This window comes from Urocitellus parryii, chromosome 2 (assembly GCF_045843805.1).
Source record: "Urocitellus parryii isolate mUroPar1 chromosome 2, mUroPar1.hap1, whole genome shotgun sequence".
Taxonomy (NCBI): Eukaryota; Metazoa; Chordata; class Mammalia; order Rodentia; family Sciuridae; genus Urocitellus; species Urocitellus parryii.
In genome coordinates, this window is record NC_135532.1 from 45,494,267 (window position 1) to 45,507,528 (window position 13,262).

The following is a 13,262-nucleotide window of genomic DNA, read 5'->3' on the forward strand; positions in this document are numbered from 1 at the left end:
GCACCACCCATTCTAATCTAATCTCTGCCAATTATTCTACTATCCTTCACTCTCTCTGTGTGTTATTAAATTACAATGTGTATAAAATCCTCCCCCACACAAAGCCTATCACAGAGCAAGCACTCAATCAACACTAGGAGTCCCTTTCTCTGTACCATCTTTTACCTGACATTTTCCCCAGTCTCTTCTCCCTTTTATGACCAGGCTGTACATATAGATACTGTTCTTCTTTAAGGTCAGCAAAACAACAAGTTGCAACCCATTACTTTCCACTTATGCATATCTGTGAATAAACGTCTTTTCCTTTCACCTCTGCATGAGGTACTCATTGTTCTTGTCTATACTGTAATAACTCATTTGTTTACTGAATAGTTTGACATTTTAAAAGATTCTTATTTTCATGAATATTCTCTACCCAATGGTTCTAATTTAATGAAAATAGTCACTTTGGCTTCATTTATATTTTAAAAGTAGAAAGTTTTAATAGAATGAATAATGCCAGGTCTGAGGTACGCTGTGGACAAACAATTTCAGCTTTCTAGAGGCTGCATCACCACCATCTTGATACTGCCCACTCTTGTCTTGTGACCACAACTCCAGATTACATGAAAACCTAAGATGCAAATTTAAAAGGCAAAGGAATTATAAACTACAGCACATGCAGCATCTAATTTTTTCCACATAACTTCACACCTGCAATTGAAAAAATATTATTTTCTTACTTGTAACAAACCATGTCATTCTATTTTATTTTAATCTCCTTGCAGACTCTCATTAACACTTGCACACACAATTGCATTGAAAAGTGATAACTTTTATATTATTATGGCATGAGAATTAATGTAAGAAACTACACAAATATTAAAAATGACATTTACAAATATAGGAAAAACATTAATCCACTATACTCTTAGGGATTTCATTTAAGAATTTTCCTCATTACATGTTCATCCATATAAGAGCTAGATAAATTAGTTGCAGGTTCCAAACATATCTTTATTTATAGAGTTGTTTTATCAGAAAATAAATTCCTACTTCTCCCCCAGTTTTGAAATTTTGCACCCTCTCGTAACCATACGAAAATCCCAGTATTTCATTTTGATCCCTTTCAAATTTACATGGCAGACTCTCAAAGGCTGGGAATTGCCAAGTCCCCATTCTTAGCACATGATGTCAACCATCTGCCCTGGCCATTGGTACAGAGTCTCGATGTTTCTCCAACGTAATATTATTAAGTCAAAAGTGCTCTTAGAATTTATGTAATGCTTCTGCTTCTGCAACATTTTGTAGGTGATAAATGGATTCCAGCTTTTCCAAACTGGAGAACCACTGACTCTCACAAATGATACTTTTCTTCTGCTCTGTATTCAAATATGTATGTTCATACTTGCTCACTTGCTGTCTCTTCCCATTCCCCTGCGTCTCACAGTTGTGATGTGTATGTGAGAAATACACACATGCACACATGTACACAAAACCTCCAAACTGAGCTTGAATCATGTGGGTACCCAGAAAGACTAAAGTTTTGGTATCCATTCAAACTGGTATTTTTAAGGAATTTACTCAAATTAAGTAGAGTTGGGGAAACTTATTTTCTGTTAAGAATAGCTTGTATACATTTATGCTTAGTTGCCAGTGTTGGTTCACACACTGAATTAAGATGCCATTTCACTTGGTTTCACATATTTCTGGTTTCTCGTTGTTCATACCAGGGAGGGCAGAGGTAACTCCATAACATAACAATTACAAAATTACAAAACAAATTCCAAAATTCTTTTAGTTTCTTGAATCAAGTAAAGACATTTCCCATTTTTTTCATGGTCCTGTTTCTCAATTCAGTTTTCTTTTACGATTTATTAGATCAAACAAATTCTTACTAACCAGAACAACAACTTCTAATTTTGGATGTTAAAAAAAATAACTCACTGCCAAAAAACAAGCCTATACAAAATTCTACTTGTTATAAGGATTTCAAATGAGTGTGAGCAGTCAAATTTGGATGATTCTAAATTACAATGGTAGTGGGCTTTGCTGTTACATTGTGCAAAATACTCAATAGAGTTCAGCAATGCCAATGATTTTTCAATATTGTTATAAAAACATTCAACAGAGTTCAACAGCAGCAACAATTATTGTTATCTCTTTCCTTCCCTTGAGAGAGTTATAAACTTTGCTTGGCAATCACCTAAGTTTTACCTGTAGAAAACCCAGTTAGCAGGTGCCTTGTTTCCCACTTCCATCAATGAAATTCCAATTCCACATGACCAGGGAAACAGCTATTCCTCAATCCAGCACTGTTCCCCCAGAAACACACATGCACCCTTATATCTATCTGTCCAGCATGAAGAATCACAATACCTAGAAGAACAATCTTTTAGAGTAAATGTTTAAATGTTGAATGCCAGATACACACTGAAGGATTTGAAGCAAGAAATTTTCAAACATGACTTCGTCACACATCTGTTTCAGCCCTGTCTGGATGCCTGAATACATCAGTCATTTAAGATTTATTTTATAATGAGAGAAATCAAGTCGTGACCCATGCAGTCTCAAAGGGCCACAGAGATGATGATGAAGACCTATGATATTCCCTCAAGTATGGCTGACTCTCCGACCTTATTAAGAATACATGTTTCTGGCATTTGAAACATCTTAAGTCAGTGATTTTAGCCATCCGGGAAAAAAACATATTGCACCATGTAATTTAGGTCACTTCAAGAGGGCCACTACAATTTGCAGTCACCATTTCTAAGGAACTCTAGAAATGCTTCTTTGGTAGAGCCAGGTTGCACAATAGGGCCAGCAACCACAGAATGTGACTTAACAATCAATTACTTGTACAGTTTGCAAAACAAGTAAGCTTCTCAGCAGTTGGGAGCTTTGCCCACAGGCCAGGCTTGCCCCTGGCACGGTACCTTGCTCTTCTTCATGAGTTCCAGTAATGTCACATTGCTTTCCAGCCTGCTAATGCACTGGCCTCATAAACACAGATTCCCCACATGCTCTCCAAGAGTCTGATATCACATTCAGTACACTCTCTTCCTTTTTGCCAGTTGTGCAGTTTTTTTCAATCACTCATATCACGGCCAAGTCATCTTCATATATGAATGTTGATACTGTGTTATTAAAGAGTTCTTGGTAATTTGTTTTGTGGGCTGAACTGACTGATGTGGGATGAACCATAAAAGGAACTCACAGAAAACCATTTAAACTCCTCTGGAAGCTTAGCTCTGGAATGCTATCAGAGAGAACAGGCAGAGCACTTTTGAACAGAACAGTGCCTGTTAAAGTTAGGAAGGGCTCATTGCAGATCACAGTGACCAGCCCCACTGATGGAATCTGAACACACTAGAAATGAAATGCAGATTTATGCTGTACGGGTCACACTCACTGTCTTGTCAGTCACTAGCTCTGGAGAACCATATAGGAAAGGCAGAGTTTTCTTGATGATTGAGAAAGATTGGGAGAAGAATTGTATCCTCATTGATAAATAGCTCTAAATGAACAGAAATAACATATTTCTTAGGGCCCCAACTATCATAAAGCTATAAAGGGAAGATTTTTTTCACTAAATGCTTAGGAATAGAACTTTGGGTACTTTCCAAAAATGTAAAGCAAAAAAAAAAAATTTCATGGCTCCTAGAAAGTTTTTACTCAAGAATTCTTTGTACTATGGACTTGAAAATTAATGCTTTTTACTCCAGGGCAACTTGCATAAAAACTTAATCTGGTAACCAATTAATTCTCATAAATTCTCCTCAGTGTTTTCCCTCACTGTGACTTTCGTGACATGATTCCCAAGATAAGTCAGCTACACTGACTTAAATCTGTGCCTTCTACCACAGCTCAGGACTTGGTCCTATGAACACAACACAAAGAATATTTATTTTATTTCACCTACTGCTTTTACTCACTTCTTCAATACCATCAATGAAACATAATTATTACAAACAAATGTTAAGCCTGACATTTTGTATTAATTTTTTTCAGTACTGAGGGTCAACCCCAGAGCCTCAGGACCTCTACTACTGAACTATCACTACATTGCTTTATTAAGTACTTCTGAGTGATAAAACATGTTAATAAATATTTGATTGATAAGTATGTGTGGCAATACATATGTTAATTAACTCATTTAGCCATACTACAATACACATAAGTATAATTTCAAAACATGTTGTACATGTTAAATATATATAAATTTTATCAATTAAAATAGTTGACCAATAAAAATTTACATCAGTTGATAACAAGAGAATACATTTCTTAATAAATTTTATCAATTTCTAATCTGTCTTCAAAAGTTCATATGTTTTAGTTTAAAATAGGTTCTCAAAAGGGGGTGTCGCATGCCTATAATCCCAGCAACTTGGGAAGATGAGGCAGAAAGATTGCAAGTTCAAAACTAGCCTCAGCAAATGAGTGATGCCCTAAGCAAGTAAGTAAGACCTTATCTGAAAATGAAAATTAAAAAGGTCTAGGAATGAAGCTCAGTGGTAAAGTACCCCTGGGTTTAATCCCCAATACCAAAAGGAAAAAAAAAAAGTTCTTAACAGTCCATCATTTATGCAGTTAAAAACAGCTCAGTCTGCTAACAAGTAGAAGTTTCTTTTAGGATGTAAAAATTAAACTAAATAAAATTATATTACAATAGTTGCAGAACTCTATACACACACTAAACTATTAAGTTGTATAATTTGAATTTTATGGTATGTAAATTATATCTCATCAAAGCTATTTTAAAATGGATCAATCAACATTAAGACTTTGTTAAAAAGTTCAGAAAAATTAATAAACTTGAGCTAGATAATTAAGGAAAAAAGAGAAAAGACTCAAACCAGAAATAAAAGAGAAAGCATTATGACTGACGGCAGAGAAATTAAAAGAATACAAGATTATTATATGCAAACTAATTAGATAAAACCTGAAAGAACCTTGAACCATATACCCTGTGAAGAATATTTCATGAAGAGACAGAAAATTTAAGCAGACCTACAACTAGCAAGAAGATTGAATCGGGAATCAAAAATTCTCCTGAGAAAGATAAACTTAGGACAAGAGAATCCTGCTGGTAAATTTTAACAGACATTTGAAGAATTAATGGCAATCCTTTTAAACTCTCCCAAAAAGTTTAAAGGGATGGAACACTTTCAAATTCATTTTGGAAGGCCAACATTACTCCTATCCCAAACTCAGACAAGGCAACTAAAGAAAAGAAAACTACAGGACAATGTCACTAATGAATACAGCTGCAAAACTACTCAATAAAATGATAGTAAGTCCAATTCAACAGCATATGAACAGGATCATGCACCATGATCAAAGTGGATTTATCCCTGGGATAGAAGGATGGCTCAACAGAAGAATCATTTAACTGATAGACAATATTAACTGAACAAAGGATAAAAATCACATGATCATCTCAATAGATTAAAAAAAGATTTGGCAAAAATCAACATTTTTTCATTACTTAAAAATCTCATCAAATTTAGTATAGAAAGAAATTACTTGTATGTAAAATCACTTCAGTGTAACAATACCCATGTATTAAAAGCCCACAGGCTCCAGGACTGCCTCCACCCACCATTAGACACCACTGGAGTCACGCTCAGCCCAGACCTGTCTCGCTGACCTGCACGGGAACTCAGGTCCAGGATAGGCCGGAGTCTACCCCATCACCTGTAGAGACCCCTCCAGAGCTCAGGCCCAGCTCAGATCCAATTCGCCGACCTGCATGGGAACCAGGGACCAGGGTAAACTTGGGTAAACTACAGCCATTCCCATAACCTTCCCCATGCAGTACCCTCTACCTTGGAACAACAGACGGGGCATAGAAGCAGCTGCACCTTGGAGCAGGCATCCTAAAGCCAGTGTAAGGCTAACCCTTCCAGCCCCATCTCTGAAAGATGTTGCATCCACCTTGGGGCACCTCCACTGCTATCTCCAGTTACCTCCTGCTATTGCCACCACCACCTATACTTGCAGGAGCATCCATCCTGGGTCACCGGCAGAGTCTGGAAGTCTAACACCAAGGTGAGATATAGATGATCTGCACAGATACTACAAGATTATAGGGTAGAAACTGTAATACCTCAGATACACACTACAAGTAAGGAAATCACATAGACAACATGAAAAAACAAGGGAGGAAAGTGCCCCCATCAAACCAGGATAGTGCAATAACATAACCCATGGACAGGGCAGTTGATGAAATGTGAGAGAAGGAATTCAGAATATTCATAATTAAAATGATCTGGTAATTAAAGAATGAACTAAATGAGCAAATACAGGCAAAAAGAGATCAGAGAACAAATACAGGCAACCATTGATGACACCAAAAAACAGATAAGGGAGCAAATACAGATAGCAAAAGATTACTTCAAGAAAGAGATAAAGTCTCTGAAAAACAATCAGAAATCCTTGAAATGAAGGAAACAATAAACCAAATAAAAAACTCAATAGGAAGCATCACCAGGAGACTAGATCACTTGGAAGATAGAACAGCAAATAAAATGAAGACAAAGTATATAATCTGGAAAATAAAGTTGTCAACACAGTGAAGATGGTAAGGAACCAAGAGCAGAACATCCAAGAATTATGTGATAGCATCAAAAGATCAAATCTAAGAGTTATTGGGATAGAGGAAGGCACAGAGATTCAAATCAAAGAAATGTACAATCTCTTCAATGAAATAACATCAGAAAATTTCCGAAACATAAAGAATGAATTGGAAAATCAAATATAAGAGCCTTACAGGACACCAAATGTACAAAATTACCACAGATCTACACCAAGGCACATTATAATGAAAATGCCTAGCATACAGAATAAGGATAGAATCTTAAAAGGCCCAAAAGAGAAGAATCAAGCCACATATAGAGGGAGACCAATTTGTGTCTCGGCAGATTTTTAAACCAAGATGCTCAAAGCCAGGAGACCCTAAAACAGTATGTATCAATCTCTGAAAGAACATGAATGCCAACCAAAAATCTTATACCCAGGAAAACCAAGCTTTAGATTTGATGATGAAATAAAAACCTTCCATGATAAAAAAAAAGTTAAAAGAATTTACAACTAGAAAACCTGCATTATAGAACAACCTCGGCAAAATATTCCATGAAGAAAAACTGATAAACAACAATGAAAATCAGCGAAGGGAGGTAAAATACTAAAGGAAAAACTAATCAAAGGAGAAACCAAGTCAAGTTAAATACCAAAAATAAACAAAAATGCCTGGAAGTACAAATTATGTCTCAATAATAACCCTAAATGTTAATGGCCTAAACTCACTAATCAAAAGACATAGACTGGAGGATTGGATTTAAAAAATGACCAACAATATGCTGCCTCCAAGAGACTCATCTCATAGGAAAAGACATCCACAGACTGAAGGTGAAAGGGTGGTAAAAATCATACCACTCACATGGACTGTGGAGGCAAGCAGGGTTTTCATTTCAAATAAAGTAAACGACAAGCTAAAGTTAATCAAAAGGGATAAAGAAGGATATTTCATACTATTTAAGGAAAATATTCATCAAAAAGACATAACAATAATAAATATATATGCCCCAAACAATGGAGTATCTATGTTTATCAAACAAACTCTTTTCAAGTTCAAGAGTCAAATAGACCACAACACAATAATTATGGGTGACTTTAACACACCTCTTTCACCACTGAATAGATCTTCCCAGCAAAGGCTGAACAAAAAAACTAAAGAATTCAATAATACTATCAATAACTTAGACTTAACTGACACATATAGACTATTTCACCTTTCAATAAGTGAATACACTTTCTTCTCGGCAGCACATGGATCCTTCTCTAAAATAGACCATATATTGTGCCAGAAAGCAACTTTTAACAAATACAAAAAAAGTAGAGATAGTACCCTGCATTCTATCACATCATAATGAAACGAAATTAGACATCAAGGATAAAATAAAAATTGAAAACTACTCCAACACTAAGAGACAAAATAATATGCTATTGAATGAACAAAAGTTGCAAAAGATTAAATAATTCTTAGAGGTGAATGAGAACACAGATACAGCATATCAAAATCTCTGGAAAACTATAAAGGCAGTATTAAGAGGAAAGTTCATTGCATGGAGTTAATTCCTTAAAAGAAGAAAAGGTTAACAAATAAATGACTTAACATTACATCTCAAGGCCCCCCAAAATTAACAACAAATCAACACCAAAAGTAGAAGAAGACAGGAAATAATTAAAATCAGAGTTGAAATCAATGAAATTGAAAAAACTGACAGAACAAGAAGTTGGTTCATTGAAAAAATAAATAAAATTGACAGACCCTTAGTCATGCTAATGAAGAGGAAAAAGAAAACTCAAATTACTAACATACTTCATGAAAAAGGAAATATCACTACAGATACTACAGAAATACAGAAGACAATTAGAAATTATTTTAAAATATTTTACTCCAATAAAATAGAAAATATCAAAGACATTGACAAATTTCTAGAGTCATATGATTTGTACAAATTAAATCAGGATGATATACACAATTTAAACAGACCAATTTGAAGTGATGAAATAGAAGATGCCACCAGAAGCCTACCAACCAAGAAAAGCCCAGGACCAGACGGTTGCACAGTAGAGTTCTACAGGACCTTTAAAGAAGAATTAATACCAATATTCTTCAATTTATTTCAGGAAATAGAAAAAGAGGCAGCACTTCCAAACTCATTCTATGAGGCCAATATCACCATGATTCCAAAACCAAGCAAAGACACATCAAAGAAAGAAAACTTTTGACCAATATCTCCAATGAACACAGATGCAAAAATTCTCAATAAAATTACGGCAAATCGAATACAAAAACATATCATAAAGGTAGTTCACCACGATCAAGTGGGGATCATCCCAGGGATACATGGTTGGTTCAACATATGGAAATCAATAAATGTAATTCATCACATCAACAGACTTAAAGATAAGAATCATATGATCATCTCAATAGATGCAGAAAAAAATATAGTATCCCTTCATGTTCAAAACACTAGGGATAACAGGAATATACCTCAACATTGTAAAAGCTATCTATGCTAAGCCCCAGGCCAACATCATTCTAAATGGAGAAAAATTGAAAGTATTCCCTCTAAAAACTAGAACAAGACAGGATGCCCTCTTTCACCACTTCTACTTAACATAATTCTTGAAACACTGGCCAGATCAATTAGATGAAAGAAATTAAAGAGATACACATAGGAAAAAAAAGAATTCAAATTGGCACCAGAAAACTTCTACAACTAGTAAATAAATTCAGCAAAGGAGTAGGATACAAAATCAACACCTATAAATCAAAGGGAAACTATACCATTTACAATATCCTCAAAAAAGTTAAAATAAAATAAAATACTTGGGAATCAACTTAACAAAAGAGGTGAAAGACAATGAAAACTACAGAACGCTCAAGAATGAAATTAAAGAAGACCTCAGAAGATTGGATAGGCATAATTAATATTGTCAAAATGACCATACTACCAAAAGTGCTATACAGATTTAATGCAATTCCAAAAAAAAAAATCCCAATGGCATTCCTCATAGAAATAGAAAAAGCACTCATGAAATTAATCGGGAAAAATATGAGACCCAGAATAGCTAAAGCAATCCTTAGTAGGAAGAGTGAAGCAGGTGGCATCATTATACCAGACCTTAAACCATACTACAGAGCAATAGTAACAAAAACAGCATGGTATTGACACCAAAATAGAGTGGTAGACCAATGGTACAGAATAGAGGACACAGAGACTAACCCACATAATTACAGTTATATTAGACAAAGGCACCAAAAACATACATTGAAGAAAAGATAGCCTCTTCACCAAATGGTGCTGGGAAAACTGAAAATCCATATGCAACAAAATGAAATTAAATCCTATCTCTCATCATGTACAAAACTCAACTCAAAGTGGATCAAGGACCTAGGAATTAAACCAGAGACCATGTGTCTAAAGAAGAAAAAGTAGGCCCAAGTCTCCATCATATCAGATTAGGCCCCTACTTTCTTAATAAGATTCCTATAGTGCAAGAATTAAAATCAACAACAATAAATAAGATGGATTCAAATTAAAAAGCTTCTCAGCAAAAGAAACCATCAGTGAGGTGAATAGAAAGCCTACAATTTGGGAAAGAAATTTTACCACACAAACATCAAATAGAGCACTAATCTCTAGGACATAAAAAAAACTCAAAAATCTTAACTCCAAAAAAAAAAATCAATAAATGGACCAAGGAATTGAGCTGATACTTCTCAGAAGGTGATATGTAATCAATAAACAAATATATCAAAAAATGTTCAACATTTCTAGCAATTAGAGAAATGCAAATCAAAACTACTCTAAGATTTCATCCTACTCCAGTCAGAATGGCAGCTATTAAGAATTCAAACAAGAATACATGTTGGTGAGGATGTGGGGGGAAAGGCACATTCTCGGTGGGACTGCAAAATGGTGCAGTCAATATGGAAAGCAGTGTGGAGATTCCTTGGAAAACTGGGAATGGAACCACCTTTTGATCCAGCTATCCCACTCCTCGATCTATACTCAAAGGACTTAGAAACAGCACACTACAGGGACACAGCCATATCAATGTTTAGAGCAGCACAATTCACAATAACTAAACTGTGGAGCTAACCTACATGCCCTTCAGTAGATGAAGGTATAAAGAAAATGTGGTATATATACATAATAGACTATTACTCAGCATTAAAGAGAATAAAATCATGGTATTTGCAGGTAAATGGATGGAGATGGAGAATAATGCTAAGTGAAGTTAGCCAGTCCCCAAAAACCAAATGCCCAATGTTTTCACTGATTTAAGGACGCTGATTCATAAAGTGGTGGGGGGCAGCGTGGGAGGATTAGATGAACTCTAGATAAGGCAAAGGGAAAAAGGGGAGGGAGAGGAAGGGAGAGGGTACAGAAAGACTGTGGAATGAGATGGACATCATTACCCTAAATACATGAATGAAGACACAAATGGCGTGACTCTACTTTGTGTACAACTACAGATATGAAAAATTGACTCTATATGTGTAATATGAATTGTAATGCATGCTGCTGTCATATATAACAAATTAAAATAAAATCATGAAAGAAATAAAAGCCCACAGGTGACATCATACTCAATGGTTAAACACTGAAAGATTATAGTCTAAGATTTAGAATAAGGCAAGAATGCCCATTCATGCCAGGTTTATTCAACAGAACACTGGAAATCCTAGCTAGGACAATTATGAAAGACTATACATAATATCCAAATTGTAAAAGAAAAGTAAAAATATATTTGTTCTTAGATAATATAGAGTTTATATAAAGAAAACCCTAAATTATACACACACACAAATCCCAACACCTAGAATAAATGAATTCAGTAATTTCAGAATAAAAACATCAACACTTAAAAATCATTTGTTTCCATATACCAATAATTAATGATCCAAAAAGGAAATTAACAATCCCATTTAAAAGATCATCAAAAAAATTAAAATACTTGGAAATGAACCAACAATAAGTGAAAGACATACACAGAAAACTGCAAAACAGCACAGAAAGAAATTAAAGACACAAATCAGTAGAAAGAATTCCTGGGCTCATGGAACACAGTACTTAATATTGTTATAATGTCCACATAACCTGAAGTTATATACAGATTGAATGCAATCCCTATCAAATGCCAATGGCATTATGTATTAAAAATAGAAAAAAATCTTCTTTTATGTGGAATCATAAAGGACCTTGGATATCTATAACAGTATTGAAAAACAGTAGCAAAGTGGAAGGAGGCCTCATACTTCCTGACTTCAATTCATAATATAAGCTACCATAATCAAAATAATATGATATTAGCATATAATGGATGGATAGACAAATAAAACAGAATAAAGAACTCAGAACTTCCACAGGGTACCAAGATTTCACATGGGACAGGATATTTTCCTCAACAAATGATGCTAAGGAAACTAGATAACCATTTACAATAAAATGAAATTGGACATTCATCATCATACAAAATAAAACACACAATCTAAGATGGATTAAAGGCTTAAACAAAAGATCTAAAACTATGAAACTCCTAGAGAAAAACATGGGAGGGGTATCTTCATAGTATTGGTCTCAGAAATGATTTCTTAAACATGATACAAAAGCACAGGCAACAAATCCAAAAATAGACCAGGGCAACTACATCAAAAGTAAAAAGTTTCTGTGCAGCAAACAATTAACTAGTAAACAGTCAACTTTACAGAAAGAAAGAAAATACTTGCAAACCATACTTTTTTTTTTCATTTTTCCTTTCATAACTTTACTCCATTTGGTATTTATTAGGGTTATAGAGTAAGTATGTATGTATATATATTTGAATAACCCCATAACTATTAAGAAAATTAGATTCACAATTTGAAAACTCAAGAAGGAAATTTCAGGCTCAGATGGTTTTCCTTTAAATATACCTAATTTGAAGTGACCTTCTTCTAGACAACGTAAGTTGGTTCATGAATTTTAATACCACTCTATCAATCTCTTTCACCACATATTTGAAATAATCAGCATTTAATGTAATTACTGATGTATTAGGGTTTAAGTCTGCTATCTTATTATTTCTTTTCTATTTGTTTTCATTTCTGTTTCCTGTGTGTGTGTGTTCTTTATATATCCTAATCAGAAACTTAGAATTCATTTATATCATAGTAGTTTTTAATGTTTCTTAGTAATTTTTCTGGTATTACAGAACTTGTACAGTCTATTAGTGTTATAATTTTACCAGTTCTAGAAAGTATAGAAACCCTCCCTATTTTAATATATCTGCCTTCCCCATTTGAAATATGAGTGTCTTAAATATTTCCACTGAATTTATTGAGAACCTACATCAAACAGTGTTATCATTTTCATTCAATCGCCAAGCATAACTTATAAAACCCAAAATGAGAAGGAAAGCCTAACATATTTACCCAAATCTTTGCCTACTGCGTTCTTTCTTCCTTCCTGATTTCCCAAAGTCCTTTCTTTTATTATTTCCCTCCCATTTGAAGAACTTGTTCAAGCTACAATTTGGGGGTAGGTCTAATGATGATTAATAGAATTTCTTCATTTCTCCTTTTTTCCTGATGGATAAATTCACTGGATTGGGGATGAGCCCATAGCTCTTTTCTTCCAACACTTGAAATATATTATGCCACTTCCTTCTAGCTTCCATTGCACTTGAAGAAAAATATGTGGTACTTCTGTTCTTTCCCTTAA

The 13,262-nt window shown here is 34.5% G+C and overlaps 1 protein-coding gene across 1 annotated transcript in view; it reads right to left on the reverse strand.

The window, feature by feature from the left end:
• The window catches only part of Enox1 (ecto-NOX disulfide-thiol exchanger 1), a 521,404-nt gene that overhangs the window by 369,563 nt on the left and 138,579 nt on the right, over window positions 1–13,262 (reverse strand). The gene's annotated exons all lie outside the window — the stretch shown is intronic.